General features: G+C 43.3%; 1 long non-coding RNA gene across 2 annotated transcripts; it reads right to left on the minus strand.

Annotated features, from left to right (window-relative positions):
• Positions 1 to 13,431: 13,431 nt before the first annotated feature.
• On the minus strand, positions 13,432 to 17,344 carry LOC137850322 (uncharacterized). Of its 2 annotated transcripts, XR_011092472.1 has the most exons (7): positions 17,108 to 17,344; positions 16,805 to 16,850; positions 16,247 to 16,421; positions 16,045 to 16,134; positions 15,294 to 15,537; positions 15,118 to 15,190; positions 13,432 to 14,739 (listed from the first exon to the last, which is right to left on the minus strand). It is a non-coding gene; the product is annotated as an uncharacterized lncRNA (long non-coding RNA). The 2 variants fall into 2 exon arrangements; XR_011092473.1 differs by lacking the exon at positions 16,045 to 16,134 and having other exon boundaries at positions 17,108 to 17,324.
• Between the last annotated feature and the right edge of the window lie 1,458 nt (positions 17,345 to 18,802).

Consider the following 18,802-nt stretch of genomic DNA (forward strand, 5'->3'; position numbering starts at 1 on the left):
CTATGCCAGGAATCCCACTGTCTATGTCGTTGACAAAAAAAACAAACCGTACCCGTCCCAAGACAGACCCCTGAGGGACACCGCTCAGCATCAGCCTCCACTTAGCCATTGGCTGCCACTCTCTGGGTGTTGTCCTCAAGCCAATTCCTTAACTTGTGAATGGTCCACCTTCAAATCCATGTCTCCAACGTTCTGTTGCATCAGATGGTCTTGAACCTGCTCTTTGCTTACAGTGGGAGTGACTTTGCTCCCCTAGCCCTCACTTAGAGGTTCAGGGAAATAAGAGATGTGGAAAGCCTGCCTGGCAGTGAAGACTGAGGCAAAGAAGTTGCTGAGTACCTCAGCCTCCTCCATGTCTGCTGTTACCAGTTCTCCCTTCTCATTTATCTCGTTTATCCTTGGCCTATAATATCATAAGTATCAGGCTGTTACAGCAGAGTGATGAGCAGGAAGAAGATTGACACTGAGAGGTTGACCGAGCACTGGCACAGGCTGCCCAGAGAGGCTGTGGGGTCTCCTCCTTGGGGACCTTCAGAAGCCGCCTGGACGTGGTCCTGGGCAGCCTGCTCTGGGTTTCCCTGCTTGGGCAGGGGTTGGAGCACCCAGCCTCCAGAGGGCCCTGCCAGCCTCACCTTTCTGTGATTCTGTGAGAGGTTACAACATCAGGACATTTTAAATAGGGCAGCAGGGTCTATGAGGTGTGTACAAATTAAGATGGAGAAGCAGCATCTTGTCCTTTGGGCTTGTGGCACGGAGAGGCCCCCATGTTTACAGTGAGACTGTGAGCATAAGCAGAGCTCATTCACAGGGCTAAGGCAGCCAGCAGCAAAGACTGCAGAGCAGCCTTACTGGTGCTGCCCCAGCACTACAGCATATTTGCTACTGTTGAGTGTTTAGGAGTAATTTGACCTGAGGAGATAATTGCCATAAAGGTGTATTTTCAAGACCTCTTCATGCAGACCCACTGGAGAAGATGCTCATCTCCAAATATCTCAGACTTTCTTGGATGCATTGAGACCTGTAAATAACATCAGGTCTTTTGTTGTAACCTCATTTTTCTCTGCTCAGGCACCTGTCAAGGTCTTGTTTTTCAATCTTCGCTGACACTGCTGACACAGGAGTGTCAGAACAGGCTCACCAACACAGAGGGACACTAAACATCTATAACTGGCACGGCGTTTCAAACCCTGCTAACTGGCCTACGCTGGTAGAGCAGCCTCAGTAGAAAAAAAAAGGATCAGTGCATGTTGAGTAGAAAGGATAACGTTTGAAAATGACACATCCAGAGAAAATTGCACACACACAAGATTTGCCTTTGGGTAGAAACAGATTATTTTGCATACAAATACAACAGGATGGAGAGAGCATATATAACTCTGCCTGTTGTTCTCTGGCGTGCACGTTGTTTGAATCTCTAACCCTGCAGTCTGAAGTCACCGTATTGGAAATATTGCCACTAACTTTCAATAAGGAAAGAAATATGGCTTTGTTTTGCTTTCAGAGCCGTTGTATCACAAATCAGAGCCTATAATCCAGGAAAAGAGAAGATTATTTCTCAGCAATATGTGAGACAGTGCCTTTGCATGCAGTTATATACATGTCACTGTTGTTTTCTCCACACCCTAAGCTCAAGTGGCGAGTTCCAGGGTTTAAATCACTTTATAATAATAAACTCTCTAGTACACTGTTTAAAAATTCTGCATTTTAATGTAAATACTTAGTTATCTACCTTACTGCAGTAACTGCTAGTCAGTGTTTTAAGTCTGATGGTCCTGCAGCTCCCTCTACTGAAAATTATTTCTCTGGAAAATAACCGCATTTCAACACACAGCATTCATTTTTAAGGTAGCCTGGCAAATCCATTTCCTGTGGGTTGCCTTACTGATGAGATCTGCAGTAACATGCTTCAGTTCAAATTACATGTTATTTCACACTGGTAATTTCTGCTTTTCATTTTCTTTTCAGGATTCACTGTGTTCAAACAGTGAAAGATGCTGCACAGTTTTTGTTGTTGCTGTTGTTTGTTTTGTTTTGCTTCGCTTTTGTCCCAAACAACAGAATGATTTGGACAATGTCTTCAATAAAAAAAGGACAGAAACATAGGTCAAATAATGGAAAACATAACTGTAAATGTTAGGATCTGAGATCCTTAGATTCTTTCTCAGGTACCAACTTTTTCAATCTGGGAGGATTTGCCTGCACTGTAAGCGTGCTGGGCACCCAAATAATGGTAGCTAGAATTTTATTTTCTGTCTGCTCTTGGATAATTCCAGCTCTTGGTGAGTGAGGGTTCACTGTGCTCTGCACTAAGGAAGAGTGGAGGACTGTCCATGCAATATAAATAAAGAAAATAAGCTTCCATGTATGTTAAGCTGGTAGCCTGCAAGGACATACCCAGGAAATTGCTCTCTCACTGTCTGTCATTGTCAGTCATTGCCACATGGCATACAGGAGGCTGGGGCAAAACTGGGGTAGATTTGGTGCCGCTTCTCCTCCCCCTCTCAGTTCCTGGCTCCCAGGCTCAGCCCACTGCTCCTTTAAGCCATAGCAGTATTTCTGGGTGCTAATTCTCCCCCAGCTTTTCCCCTTGCTCATCCAGCACACCCAGGCACACACTCACTCACCTCTTACACTTCTTCTCTTCTTCCCTTTGTCATTTCTCTCCTGACCTTTTACTATTTCTACTGCCTTCTTTTACCAGTTTCTTTTTGAGTTCAGATGTGGTTCCTGTAGTTCTGGCCTGATGACATTTCTCTCTTCCTTTAATCTCCCTTGGTCCACCTTTGATACTCCCTCGGTCGGGCTGCCTGCTGCTCCAGCACGCAGACTATCAAGCTCTTCTCTGTGTTATTTCTATTCTGGAACTTTTCTGCTTGATTTTGTGATGCAGACATACATCTGAAACAAGGGACTTACTTGTATATCACTGAGAAGAGATGTGAAAGTTGTTTGGCATCTGAACGTGTCCTTGGGCACCCAAGTGTTTTATGTTACAGTATATCCAAGCCATACTGATCAGCTTTGGCTTTGTGGCTTTCTGAGTGTTTTCTGTCTCAAGTATTTGAAAATTCTTCAAAACTACTTTTATCAAGGGGAAATATTGATGTATAATAAATGAATGACAATAACTATATGAAAATATTATTCTTTATGTGGAAATCAGTTGCAAATAAGTGCATATTCTCAAAGGCAGCATTTAAATACTGAGTATCACTGACAAGAGGTTGCGCAGCATCACCACTGGGGTAGCACGTTGGCGTGTTCATACTCCTCTGTCTAAGAGACTGGGTTAAAAAAAACACATCGCTGTGAACAGTGAGCTTTTCGTACTTATTTCTACATTAAAAGGGATCTCCAAGGAAACAGAAGTACTGTGTGGTGCTGCTAAGATGTTTGTTCTCTCTCTTAACCTTCCAACAGCCATCTTTATTGAAAGCCTTAAAAAAAATAATGATTCCTTTAACATGTACTGGTATGGACAATATAAGTGTCAATACTCGTGCTCTACATATTTTCTCCTGTATAGCAGAGCAATGATACATGTGTAAAAAGCAATTTTGCAGAAAATGGGATAGAGTGATTTCAGTGCAAATGTTCCCAGCATTTATTGCTATGAGCTGGCTTGTTTACAATGGGATCCATAATCCACACAACACTTGATTGAAGTGCATCCTGATGTTTGTAACTGGATTTCATCAGAAACCATAAGCTTTATAAAAGGGAAATGGCTGTTCCCATGGCCAAAAGGGCTGTGTATTCTGTGCTGACTATGGCCATTTTTTAAATTCAGGAGTATTAAGATCCCTGGGGCTTTCAGTGGAAAATGATGAGAGAGAACACAACACTATCAAAAAGGTAGCAGGAGAGGTACCAATCCTTCTGCCCTTGGGGGAGCAGCAGGGGAATGATACATCGCAGAGAAAAGCTCAAATCAAAAGCCAGGCCTCTGCATGTTTGTATATCCCAGTCTTTACAGAAGGCTCAGCCAGTGGCACATTGATTACAAAATCCAAGCCGACTGCACTTTGGTGCCTTTGGCATGTGACCATTCCACTTGAGCAGCCTCACATAAATGTTTTGAAAGTCAGCACTCACCAACAGAGCCCTCGGAGGTCAGCAGAAGTGCCTTGATGCTGAGCACCACAGGGTTTCTTTTTCCAAAGGGCAATGGGGCCAGGCACAATGGCAGGTCAGCTACATCCCCAGCTGATGGAAATGAGCACAACAACTCTGATTTTTAATAGTGCCACATCACAGCTTACCACAGGTGAAAATCTGCTACTCTGCTTAGACAATATACGTGCTTAATCCAAGCACATCTCAGCACGCATTTCACCACAACTATGAACAGGTTTTTTGTGTATATGGTTTTGCCTCTGGAATTGTTTCCTGTGAGCACGAGCAAAAGAAGTAACTTTTTATTCCACTTTAATATACTCTGAGCCAGAGGAACCAGACTAATAGAAGTGTTAGGTTCATTTCCAGACGAGTCTCGAGTAAGGAAAATTTGCATTTTCTAGTGAATACCCAAGCTCATCTAAACAGAGAGGAGAAGACAGTCTATTGACATTATGTAAAGGAGGCATATCAGTTTAAAGGGTTCTGTTTGCCTAGAAGAGTGTGAAGGAGACTATTTAATTACCTGTCTAGGGTTGACAAAGATAAACACCCTGCTATTATTCTATGTATTTGCTTGTAACTCAATTAAGGATGTGTACTTAATTGTATCACCAATAAGAAGAAATAAATGTTGAGGTGTTTGAAAGCTACAGGAAATGAGATGTCCCTCAAGAAACATGAAAGGTCAGGAGTAGAGAAAGCAAGGAAGCATAAAATTATGGCATTGGTATTCAACTACGATCAGAAGTGAAGGGCTGTGTTATCTGAATTCCCAATTGTAAGGTTGAATTGAGGAGTTAACAGAAAAAGTACGGACTTACAAAGCAGAGCGGCACAGTGCAGCAGCATGAACTAAATCAAACACTCCTAGCTCTTCTGTCAGTTGTGAAGGAGAGCTTATGTTCTCCAGTTATTTCAGTTACATTGAATCTTCCCGACATATCTATAATGTATCCTGTCTTCTGCATGCAACGCTCCTCTTGAACGATAACATGTAATTCGTGGCACTAAATGATCAGCCTATTTCATTTGCTGCTTTCCCATATTAATCTTCCCATTAAAAATACAGAAACAACAAAGGAGATTAATTTAATGCTTTTTCCTTTTTTAATTTAAAATTATTGCATGGGGCCTTCTGACCATCTCAGCACATGTCCCTTTTAATGTGCTGAATCTTCAGCATGGATTATTACTGAGCGTAACCCAAATTGCTTAGCCCCACGTTTATCAGATGCCCACTAGCCATAACTCTCTGCAGAGCACACAGGAACAGACAGCATTTCATGCAAGATCTCCCCCATGGATGTAACCAGGCCCTGGGGCTCTGGCTGTTCCTGCTGGCCATCAGCCAGGTGAGAAGGTCTTAGCCCACCAGCACGGAGCCCACCAGCAGCAGAAAGAGCAAGGTGCAGCTGCAGGTTGCCCTGCCTCACACCCCCAGGACAGCCAGCACCAGCTGATGGCACACACCTGCACCCACAGCTGTGCTTTTAGGAACAGACTCAGACAAGTTAGACTTTAGGTCTTTTACTGTCTGTTTCCCCTCTTTCCACAGAAAGAAGTATCCTCACCAGTGAGAGCTTCAGGGAGAAAAGTAGGCATGGGATGTACTTGGCCATGTCACGGTGCAGATAGCACTGCTGGGACACTGTGATGGCAGAGGAGTGGGAGAAAGGAGCATCCCTGCTTTCCCCTGTCATTACAACATCCCCATCTAATCTTCCTTTTGACATGCTTGACAATATAAGCATGTTCTTTACACCCCCAGGAGACTTCCCTGGCTGCAATTTATCACTGAAATGGCTTGATTAAATTTAATTTTACTCTTTATAATTTTTCTATTTTTTTTTAAATTACCTCAGCACTTTGAGAGGAAACTACTTTTTTTTATCAGTCGGTCTGACAGCTGATTGTTTTGAGTTTTTTTTTACAGCATCTGACACAGCTGACACCACTGTTCTTATCATAAATATCTGCCACATTAGTTTAAAGCTGTGATTAAAGCTGCTCTGCATTCTGCTGGCAAGGCAGCTGGACCTGCACGAATTACGATAATAACCACACAAGCTCCTTCCTGCGAAGAGTGCTGTTTCTGTAGCTGTGTCAGACAAGTGCTGCCTTTTAAGAATGATTGCTCAGCTCTAAGTGACATTTTTTGGCTTTCTTTTAGAAAAGTAAGTTATTTATTTGCCTGGTATTTTAACTAAAGAACACTATCATCCCTAGAGAACAATTCTGTTTTTCAGCACCGGAGCAATTACTTTCAGCTGTATCAAGTGCCTGATGTTTAAAAGTCTGTATGGTTTCATGGATCCAAGAAATGCCTTCTCTAAAGGACTCCTGAGCTAACTTCTCTATGGTTCTCACCACCCTCACGGTCTCCGAAGTACGTCACTGCGTATTGCTCACTCGTCGTTTATGAGTAAATGCACACCCAACTGAGAGATGTTACACCCGGAGCTGAATAGGACACAAATGCATATGGACACGATTCCGTCCTTTAGACCTTGTCTGGAAAAGCTGTCCTTGTTCAGGACAATGACGGAGAAGGAACTCTCTGGGGCTTTCTTCCAAGGGTCTAACTGATGACAGGTGTGGATAAAATGATTTTTTTTCCATTTCCAATATGACCATACAATACAATATTTACCCACCACTCACTGTTCTGTATAATTTTGCACTCTGTTGTTTCGGTCCGCCTGCATTTTATAGGAGCAGAAGGGCAGACATTTTGAGGCTGTAAAAGGGTTTATCCTTCCTGCTAGTGCAGCAGTCTGAGGGCATCACCCCTGCCTGGACCAGGCCTGCTCTGCACAAGGGCATACACAGACATTATCAGGAATCTGAAGATCTTGTTTTCTCAGGAGAAGGTAGGTTAAGGCAATAGTCATCTCTGGATGCAGGTGCCCATCCCACGTTACATGCCTTCACCATCCTTGTATGTCCTTGGGCTTTCCTAAGGAAGTCTTTGTGCTTATGTGACATTGCCGCTGAATGCACTTTGGCTGCATGAAAACCACCACACCAGACACTGCATTTCTTATCCTCCCACAATCTCAGTGGACATAAATTTGGATCTGCACAAGGCAGCAGCACATTGTGCCTGCTGTTCTTTGTCATTGACATAATCCCCTTCCTCCACAGCTGAGTTGTGCCCTTCTGGAAAAAAACAAACAGCAGGAGCATTTCCAGGCTCACTCATCCTCCTGCCCAAGACCGGGTTTCTCTAAACTAAGCAGAGTATGATGCCGCCAGCTCCCCTCTCAGTGCCTGGGCTGAACACAAGCATTAATACTGCTCTGCCCTGAGCAACGAGGCAAGCAAGGAGACACTGAGCGGCCATGCCACATGTGGCCAAGACAGCTGTATAGGTAGTACATATATTTCTGAATAGGGGTAATCCTTGATGCTGGAACAATGGGAATAGGGCCAGAGAGCTGAAGGCAGGATGCCCTATTAATGAGAGAGCTTGCACCTGCACTATTAGTTTATTACTGGCATGCATCAGGTTCATATTGACTAACAGTCCACTGAGACAAAGTCTTAGAAGCCCAACTCATAAGAACAGAACACGTATATAGCTAGATCAATCTATAATTCATACTTTCACCAGAGGCATTTGGACACTCAATTCTTGCCATACTGAATAATTAATGCATTCTTTGTGCTGGAAGTAAATAATATACATGAAACATATCATCCACAAAATGTAAGTGTAAGTGTAAGACCCTGCTATTGCCATATGCTCATGCCAACATCTACCAAAAATAAAAACCAAAAAAGACCACCACCACCAAAAAACAGAATAGTAAACAATGACAAAGCAAAAAAAAAAAAAATACTCATAGGGGTCGTTCTTTGGTTCTCACAGTTTTTCAAACAAAACACATGGCTGCCATCTCTAGAGTCAACATTAGTGCCTTCACTCTGTTGCAAATCAATTTGTTTCCATGTCTTCCCATCCATTAGTAGTACTACAATTCAGCACATGCCTCTCAGCTCCACAGAACCTAGGTACTCAGGCCCAAAGAGCTTAACCAGGTGGAGTCTACAGCACTGGAGTCCACAGCTTTTACTATAGCTGCTGTTTTTATTTGAGTCCTGTGCTCAGATAAAATCTCAGTTGTCATTTTCATGATCTGTTTAGGTCACTTGGATTAGAAAGTATTGAAGAAAAAGTAAAACCAAACATTCTGAGCAAATTAAATCAATTAAGTCTGTGTAAATAACCTGCCTGCTTGCTGAATCCTTTGACTTTCATCTGCAATCCAACTTCCATGTCTTGTGGACAAGGCCTTTATCAAATACCTCAGGCTATGCACAGCATGTGCATTAAGCAGTATCTTTGCAACGATCTTTAGACAGGCTGTCAGCAGAATTACCATCATCACCTCTGCTGAGAAGCTTGTGAAACCTACTGTATGGATTCTGGCCACTGGCTCTTTTCCATGCATGCCCAGGCTAATGACTAGGATCAGCTAGTCTGGGGTCTCCAGGGGAATTTGTGAACACACTCTGCAAGCACACCAAGTAATTAATTTCGTAGCTTACTTTCCAACATGAGGCCAAAATTAGACCATGAATTCTTTCTCATCCCATTTAGCTGAGGCCAAGGGATGGAAGGTACCTGTGAGCTGGTCCGCTGGTGCCGCTTCCACCATTAGGCGCCATGGTGGCAATGGCCAGCTGCTGCCAGCAGCTGTGAGCACACAGGTACTTAAGGCCAGATTCTTCCTACTGCCTCCTGTCCTGCAGCCATTGGTCTATGCCCACTCTGTTACCAAGTCAGAGTGACAGCCACGACTTCTTTTTCTTTGCCTCCATTAGCTCTTTTCACAGGTACCCTCTGAATCTTTGGCCCCTCACCAAGCTCCCTGACATCTTGTGTCATCCCTGCTTACCCATCCCAGAGCCTGATCTCCCCAAAGGTGGAAGAGCACCAAGGCCTACCCACCTAAACAGTCATGTCACACTCCCACCTGATCCTGCTGATCCCTGATCAGCTCTGAGACCTGCCACTGAGATGTCCTGCTCCTCCTGGAGCTATCTCCCTCTGTTAGACTCCCCCTGAAGCTGCCTTCTCAAAAATCCCCTGACCAAGACAAGTGCCAAGCTCTGTGGCTACGTTGCCTGCTGAATCCCCTTATTGTCACCACCCTCCATTTCAAGTCACTGTATTTGCACTGCATTCTCTGCACACTGCAACGCAGTGAGAGGCAGCCACTGCTCGATGTCTGACCCTGTGAGGACACGGAGCCCGTGCCCTCCTGAATCACCTCCCAGAACTGTGTGAGCTGTGCCTCATCGTAACGAGCAGCCTGCTGGAAGCTGTGTGGTGGTTGCCCCCCACCTACCCCCCAGAACAGTATTCCAAGGCTGGAGGGGAGGCCTTGGGTCTTCCTGGGCCCTTCCTGAAGAGCACCAGTAAAGCCTGAGGAGCTGAGGGTGGGAAACTCTTTATTTCCTCCAGTAACTCCTTTGCCTAGTCCCATCCTCCCCAGCACAAAAAAAGACAGGGATGTCCTAGAGAGAACCCAGAAGAGGGCCACAAAATGATATGGGGCCTGGAGCATCTCCCCTATGAGGAAAGGCTGAGAGACCTGGGTCTGTTCAGCCTTGAGAAAAGAAGACAGAGGGGATCTTATTAATGTTTATAAATACCTTAAGTGTGGGAGACAAAAGGATTTGGCCAACCTCTTTTCAGTGGTTTGTGGGGACAGGACAAGGGGCAATGGCCACAAAATGAAGCCCAGGAAGTTCTGCACCAACATGCAAAAGAACTTCTTCACGGTGAGGGTGACAGAGCACTGGGACAGGCTGCCCAAGGAGGTTGTGGAGTCTCCTTCTCTGGAGATATTCAAAGCCCATCTGGACGCCTACCTGGGCAGCCTGCTCTAGGGAACCTGCTTTGGCAGGGGGGCTGGACCCGATGATCTCTGGAGGTCCTTTCCAACCCCTACAGTTCTGTGATCCTGTGATCCTTACTCTAGGACAGTTAAAGCCCACGATTTGGGCACGTTTCCATTTCATTCCAGCCTGAAAATATGGAAATAACAACTCAGGTGAAGCAGAGGGGGCCCAGAAACCCAAGCTGGAGGGTGTTCAGTGGTGACAACTTGTCTCTCCCAGTACTGGTGCTGGAGCTGGGAGGCAGAGGATGAGAGCACAGACTGATGGACTACGTGTCTTGCAAACACCTCTCAGGCATGAGGGTGCTAGGTAGCAAATGAGCCTAAATGGGGCTGAGCTGCTTGAAATGAGTGCCTAGATATCTGGGGGGTTATTAGCAATCCAGAGGAATTAGTTCTGTAGTCTGGGGCAATTGCATTGTGACTAAATGCAGGCTCATACCCAGAGGGAGAAGTTTACTCTACTTTGGAAGCCTAAACTAGGGCAGATGAAACTCAATCACCGGGTCTATATACAATGAATAATGCTCCCAATACATTTAGGCAATTTTTTTCTTTGTCTTTTATTCCAGAACAGGCATTTTTATTATTGTATTCATTTTCTTATATTACTTAAAATAGTAATTCATGTACAGAGTAGATTGCTTGTGCTATTTTCTCACTGTCAATCCGACTTGATGAAATTGCTGTGAAAGGTATCCCATAGCTCAAGGAACAGCATGAGGCTGAACAATGCAGCTAAGAGGTGCCATAGGAAAATGCCGGTATCGGCCTGGTAAGTACTTAGCCTGAGGCCAAAGTCTGCCCTTAGGAGGAACACAGTACAATGATATTCTCTCAAAAATATTAGAAATTCTACAGGCTTTTATTGATTCTGTAAGTTCTTAAAAATCTGGCAAATAATTCAATTTCTAATACAGTACGTGATGTCTGAGGGGACTTGGCCATGTAAAGACAAAAGGGTCAGGATTTTACTACCTGTTTGGGGGGATATTATGCCATTGTAGCTCGTTAACTTTCATTACTTTGTTCTTTAAAAACTTTGTTCTTTAAAAACATTTTGTGTGGGTGTTTTGACCTCACAAAACAAGGGTCTTTACTACTCCTTATGGCGTCATGGGTGGGTGGAGGGGAGCTGTTTTCTGTGATTATTTTGGAAGTTTATTACTCAAGCGCAGTCCATGTCTGGCTAATGCACGGTTTACTCCACAGCCACCACTTCTATAACATCTTTTGAATTTGTCAGGGTTCTCCTTCTCTAAGCAGGATGCTCAAAAGTTTCTTTTCATGCTTTCTGTCTCCCACTCACTGTTCAGGACAGTTCTCAAAATGCAGGCAAGTCCCTTGTTGGGCACAGTCTCCACTGGACTTACAGACCTCCAGCTGTGGGCTGTGTTGTGTAAGAATAGTCATTAAAGTTAGTCAAGAAAACAGAAAAACAAATCTTTCCTTTTCAGTTTTTTTTTTTTTTTTTCACTACACATATTCAAGGATTTCTGCATGTGCTAGATGGCAAGTCTAAAATTCAGGCTAAGCAGCCTATGAAGTCATTTCCCACAACATCCTGACACAATAATTTGCTTTGTCTCTCAAGAAGTCTCTCCCAACAGCACCGCGCAGGCTGTGTCCCCCTTCACTCCCAAGGGCACTGGGGAGGTAGCGATGGCTCCCACAGGAGCTGGCCGTACTCTTCCTGAAACAACTCACACAATAGCTTTTTAAATGGATAATACGATTGTCTCCCTCTGTGGATGAACATACTGTGTTACTGTAAAAATGAAATCTCTCTCTTCCAATATATATCTGGTTACACGTTAGGAAAGAGAGCTGGTTTTGCTGCCACAATCACACTCTCAGTTCCATTACAATGATAATTATGCCTTCATATATTGAAGCTTATGTCTCCCTAACTCCCAGCCTACTGGTGAAGCGCATTCCCCTCCGATAGCCCTCAGCAGTACCCTACAATCCAGTTACATGTATATCAGTATGAACATGTATGTACCAAAAGAGCTGTTCCGAGGAGCTCTGCAGTTCCACCTCCATGAGCTGCCTGGTCGCCTGGCAGATGGGCAGGGCTGAGGGGGCAGTAGTTCTCTGAGGGAAGTGAGTGGATTCTCATCCATTATTCAACACACATTTAAAAAACAAAGCTTTTTTCCCAGTGTCTTCATTTACTTAGGGGAAAAAAAAATACTTCTTTCCATTCTCCAAAAAGTTGACTGTCATAGATAAAATTCTCTCTGGACAGGGAAGTTAAGAAACTTCAAGACTGCACTGCTAACCTTTTCTTGCCAAAACCTGACAGATTCCATGCTCTTTCAAAAAATTCTATAGGTTTTAACAAAGGATCTGAACTTGATTCAATGCCTTAAACTCCTCAGTACTGGCACTGGATGAACTACTGTGTGCTTAAAAACCCAGCATTCCTCTTTACTATATATGCTATTTGGATGGTATTCACTACTCTACCTTCCTTTATTATTTGTTTATGCTTCTTTAATAACTCTTGCTCTGATTCCTTCTCATCTGGTTCCTGCTTTGAGCTCTCTTTCGGGCAGTAAAGCATGTATGCTCCTTAACCATCATCCCATGAACTCCCTCATCCATCTCCTACTTTACTGAGTTGTTGCACACAACCTTTGACCACACATTAATTTTTCCTTAACTCTTTAAGTTTTTACTTTGCCTCTACAGAGCTGATGAGCTCTGGTGTGGTCAGGAATTGAAGGCTAAGACCACAACTTCAGACAAAGAGCTGCCTGGGTGTTTGAACATCCGTATCTGTGCTTGTGAAGTCACTACCCACGGCTCTAAGAAGGATGTAGAGAAGGGATTTCACATGGTGATTAAGAGAAAAAAGGAGCCTTTCTTCTTTGGATGCTCCTCTCTGACCATTTCTAGATCTGAATAGAAATGTGGTGGCCAGAGGTCAGAAGTTAAGCCTTGCACACTCTCAAGGAAGTTCCCTGATGAAACCACCCACCTCCTCACCCCCCTCCCCCCCCCCCCCCCAAAAAAAAAAAAAAAAAAAAGATGGCCTATTTAAACCATACTCTTCACATGTGTCTTTCTTCCCACACATGGGGTGCAAACTTCTTTACACTTACTGACTACGTAGTTGAGTATTTCATATCCCAGTCCCTTGTGGGACCAAGAAATTTCTTCTTATGTGAAAGCCTTTAAGTTATTCCTGTGTATCAAAGACAGTATTCTTTAAAAGGTTCTTTGCTTCCTGAAGTTTATGGGTCGAATTTGTTCATAACCTACATGAATTTGAGGGACAGCCTCCTGGGACTGCCCAGCATCTCAGCTTCCCCCACATACCATTTATTCTCATCAGCAATGGTGATGCTCAGCTATTCTTATTCTTTTGCTAAAGGTTTGGGCTCACACTTCTACATACAGATACAAACAACCAGGTGACCGTGTCATACTATGGGCTTCACTGGAAACCCCCTGGGGATGGATTTCGATGGTACAAGCATCTGCAGAGCATTAGCTGGAAGTTACTGCCTTTAGGGATGACAGAATTAAACCCACTAGTTAAAATTTCTGGTAAGTTCTTAAACAACACAGACTTGATCACAACAGATCTGTGGCCTTGCACAGCTTCTTCACATTTTACATACCCTATCTTTTTAAATTCCGTAGTTGTTCACCCTTTAATCTCTCCACTATAAATTCTTTTTCTTTTCTTAATACCAAACATGCATCATCAAAATGTCTGTATCTTACTGTTTTGCTAATGAAAACTTATTGGATACTTTGCTGCTGTGTGGGACAAAATGCAGCTTTCAATAGGCATTTACACTTGTATGAATTTTAAATCCTCGATTTCCGTCTTTATCTTGGAAGCACAGGGACTGATGTCATTTAAGGCATATAGCATATGGTGGGTATTCGATATGTGAAAAGAAAAAAGTTAATGCGCATAGATGTTTGTTTATTTCTGTAATATTTCCAGGAAAAAAACTTTAAGCTTAGCTGTTTTATGTACTGGTACCTACTGTGCAGATACAGCAGAAAGCCCATTAGCAGTTAATTAACAAACACACACAATGCAGTTAATGATCGGAAGGAGCTCAATTCACGAATGGATGGAGGGGAAAGAATCTGCCATATTATAACCATGGGCTGGGTCTGCTGATTTCTAGGGGGGCTGCCTCATTCTGCATCAAGCTGAAGTTTCCACCAGACTTCCTGCTTGTGAACAATACTGAGGATGCACCCACATTAAGAAAGTAATGGAATAAAGCAGTAATTATAAATTGCACACTATTACAGAAACAGAGTGACAAATGTTTATAAATAATGAACTATAACAAAGGAAGGATTAGAATATAGGAGTCCTTGGCAGCAGTTGTGTGGGGAGCACAGCTCCTTTCCAGCATGACCAAGGTGGGTTAAGTGATGCTGCTGTGGCCGGGCAGCTGGGTCAGGCTGTGGCTGGGCAGCCTCAGGCACCCAGAAACCCATTTTAAAGTCAGAGCTGATGAGCTGTGACCACAGCACGCTGCCAACAAAACCAGCTCTTACTTGCTCCAGCTACTGGGGTGTTAGCAGGCTTTGGGAGATGGCACTGGTTTGGGGATCACTCCCTGAGAAGTAACACCAGCAAGGCAGAAAGCTTCATCATCAGAAGCAAAGTTTCAGCAAAAAGAGATCTTCAGATGGTGCCTGGGTATGGATGGTCCCTGTGTGCTGCACTCTGGTAAGGAAGAAATTAAATATGTTGCCAGACACAATTAAAAACATAAAATATTTATCCTTCCTACTCAGGCTGTAGAAAACCCATCACCAACCTCCCCAATGCTTGCTGTTAAAAGCAAATTATTCTGAGTTTCTTTATTAATGCAATTTTTTGCAACTTGCTGAAACCCTTGCATCTTATTGAGCTAGACTAAAGACTAGAAATAAGACTTTAAAAGATACTTTGCAATTGCGTTGCTCGTAACTTTAGGTGGCGTTGGCTTTTGTCAGATAGCTTCTCATCAGAGAAACTTACTTAACCAAATGCTAGCAGCGATGACAACCGGCAACTCTAATTACACTTGACAGAGTACAAGACAGCATTTTTTCATCCTACCAGATGCTTCCCCGGCTGCGGGCTCCCTCGTCTAGGAATTTCTGCCCCCGGTAGAACTCAGCAAGGCACGCACCTGTCATTTGGGACATCACAGATATACGGCAAGATGTGTAAAGTGTAACAACATGCGGCAGAAGCGGCGGAGAAAGCAGCCCCTTTCTGTCACAGAAGGCTACCTCCAAACGTGAGGCAGGTGCCTGTCAGCCGGGTGCTGCGATGGGCTCCGCAGCATGGCAGGGTCCCATCTGGAGAGGTATCGGGGTGCATCACTGTCCGACCACTTCAACTCTGATGTGCTCCTCCAGTCTGCACCCAGACGTAGCTGAGGCAGACAGGACGGTCTGATGGCTGCTGTGGTACGGTTCCACAAGGTACGCAGGCTTGATGCTTCCTCTTCCAGACAAATCACGGCATAACAGGCTGTCAGCACACACAGATGTGTTTTCCCATTTTTGTTTGGTGTTTTTATGTTAATATCACATTAATCTGCCTTTGATGTGTAGAAGGAACCAGCCTAATTTATGCTGCCAGGCACAAGGAAGGCAGAGCAACGAGGGTTTTCCTTAGGGGGAAAGGAACACACCTTGTTCTCAAAGATCCTGAAACAATATTTGTGGTGTGGAACAAGATCATAAGAACAAGCAATGGCCATACACTGATGAGACCTTAAATTTGCTAATTTTAATTAGCAAAATAAAACGTCCCATTATTGGAAAAATAAAAATAAAAAGCAAAGCCTCACCATTTGATTTGTTCATCTGTGATTGTGACTAACATACATCAGTGTGAAATATTTTCCACTTGTCCCAGCCGCTGTCTATGACTAGTGTTTATTAACAGGTTCTGACAGACACTGAGGCGCACAGATCTTTACAGCAAGGTTGCCCACTCTTGTGTGAGTTTGTGTGAATACAAATCTACACTGACCTAACTGGTGAAAAGGTTCACATGTGATGGTGCTGATGGAGAGGCAATATTCCTGCATTCCTTCTTCATAAGAGGCCTGCTCCATACAGTCTTCATAATGATGGTAAAATAAAATCAAACAAACAAACATATAAATAAATAGAATAAAATTGAAGTTTAGAGCACTATAGGCTTTAATTTGTTCCACTTTTTTCCACTTTACCTAGAACAAGAACTGGAGAAGTCTACAAGAACAGCTCAGAGATTTTCTGCAGCCTGGGGAAAAAAAAAAACCAGCAGTGCCTCTTCTCTTTTTTATGTGCTGCAGGCAAAACTCAGGAAATTCCTCCTTGGTTTTGTTCCTGTGGTTATGAGAATTAAGTAAGTCCATGAGCTTCCTAGAAAGAAACCAACAAACAGAAAACAAAATTAAAATAACATACTTTGAAAGTTCTGGAGGGATTTTGATTGTCTAGAAGATATATATTTCATATCATCCCATTTCAAGAGCCAAGGGCTTTCACGATTGCTAGTCCAGATATTTGGAGCCTAGAAGTAGCTGTAACATTTCAAAAATAGGTTTTATATGCTTAAAAATATTTCATACCTTAACAGTCAGATATCTCAAAGCTTTCTAGACCTGGGAGACTGGGAATGTTTCCTTTCCATTGGTATAAAGGGTTCAATTTCTAGTCATATCCAATAAAGTATATATGGGGCATTAAAGCTCTGACATTTCTAGGCAAAGAAAATTTGTCACTGTAATAGCACGGATTTTTACCTTTCCAATAGCTCACACAGGTGTCATTTTGAGAGAAACTCCATGTCTGAAATGAAAAAGAGGAAATATTAGCTACAGGGAGCTGTTCCCGTTTGGGGACTGTTGAGATAAATCCTACGAGATAGGGTTTGAGAAGCAGATAAAGTGGTCAAAGGTGTAAGATAAATTCAGATATAACATATCAGTGTAATTGAACACCCCATCTCCAAACACGCCAGTATATATCACCAGTCAGGGGTCTCTGCATGAGCTCTGTTGATCAATTCTGGAAGAACAGGGAGAGGCTGAAAACGCAAAACTGGCCAAAGGACAGAAGCTGCTCATATGGCTCTTCTAATTAGGCTTTGCCATTCTGGGCCTGGCTCCCATGCCAGGAGAACCTGTTTATTTGGAGAGCAGCAAGAATGGGCCAGCTTGCTCTTTCTTTCAAGGTGGTCAGGTTGTCCAGATGGGCAAAGGTTAAGGAAGAAGTTAGCAGAGGACAGGTGTGGTAGATAGGCCTGAAGCAGCCAAGCAAGTGATCATGGGGCATCCTAAATCTGATGAAGCTCCAGCGTCTGCTCTGTGAGTGCCTGGCTGGGTGTTGGTGTGGACTTGCACAGAGGTCAGTCCCTGTGGCCAACTCTTCACTAACCACTACAGTGGTGCTTGAAGAGTTTTGGTGGGTCAGGACTTCACGAGGGTGACCGATACAGTCCCTGCTCCAAGTCTCACCCAGGAGAACTCGATTGTTTTATTGATTACCTGCTTCCCCTGCTGCTGTGTCCATCCACTGTGAAGGTGAGGGAGATAATCTGTGTGGGCTTTCTTACTGGCCAGCTGAGGCAGGTTCCTGATGATGGGCAGAGAGGAACAGGAGAGCTTATTTTTGTGATAGCTTACATTTTGAGTGGTAAATACATGGAGAATACGTCTAGGTCTTTAACACTATTAGATTACTAAATTGTTACCGTATTAAATAAGTCAACATGTGGAATGAGAGTATATAACACAGTGCAGTCGTTTCTCCTGACTTTTTGCACATGGCAATACAGCCCAGCTCTTAGTGCCTTTACTTTTTTCCACATAAGCATACTGCTCTTAATGATAATGTACTCCCTAATTTGTTCTCTCAATGGTTTACATTTCCTATAGCTAGTTTTTCAAATACATAATGGCACTATAGAGCTTAAGCAATTATTTCCAATGTCTGGGCATATTTATCAAGTGGAGCTGAGTATTGATCATCTGTAGAGAATTTCTCAGCATTCTTTCACATTTTCTGGCTGGCTGATGGGAGGGTGCAGTTCGCTTTCATCAGTGAATTGAAAATTTGTTTTGTATCCCCATTTTTAAACAAAACTCATCATGCCTCACTATTGCAGGTTCAGAACCAAAAGTAGTCATATTTTTTTTCTTTTTCCGACTGCTGCCATCATTATTTGACTGCTCCATTTCAAATACAGCACACCATGCTTTTATCATGTTTAGATTCAAAGAGTTGATGTGAAACGAGATAACTACACTGTATGGCAATGATTATTCCAAGGTTTTAAGACTAACTACTTCATAAATGTTTTTGTTCATTTCTTTTTAGCTGGATATCAATGAACTCAGACAAAACACTTTTTTGTCACCTAAACAACTCTTGCTAGGAGTAGCCTGCTGTGTTCAAGGATGAAAATTTACTTCCCAGCATGATTTACCAGGTCCAGCATCACACCCGTATTAACAACCAGTGCTGGCTCCTCTCTTCAGCCTGTGCTGTTGAGGTCTTTATTGCCAGAGCAGTTCAAATAATTGTGAAATCACTGCAGACTCGTGTCCCTCCAATACACTCTATGGGTGTTGTTATCCCTGTTTTACAAATCAAAGAGCACAAAACTAGAGGGAAGTAAGGAATTATATTAAAACCTTATGGGAAAACCTGTGGGGAAACCATGAACCTCCTGGTGCCCCCACTGTGTGTCTTAATGATAGATTCATCACTTCTGTTTATTTTGAAGATGTATTTATGTT

The sequence above is a fragment of the Anas acuta genome, chromosome 1 (assembly GCF_963932015.1).
Source record: "Anas acuta chromosome 1, bAnaAcu1.1, whole genome shotgun sequence".
NCBI classification, from domain to species: domain Eukaryota; kingdom Metazoa; phylum Chordata; class Aves; order Anseriformes; family Anatidae; genus Anas; species Anas acuta.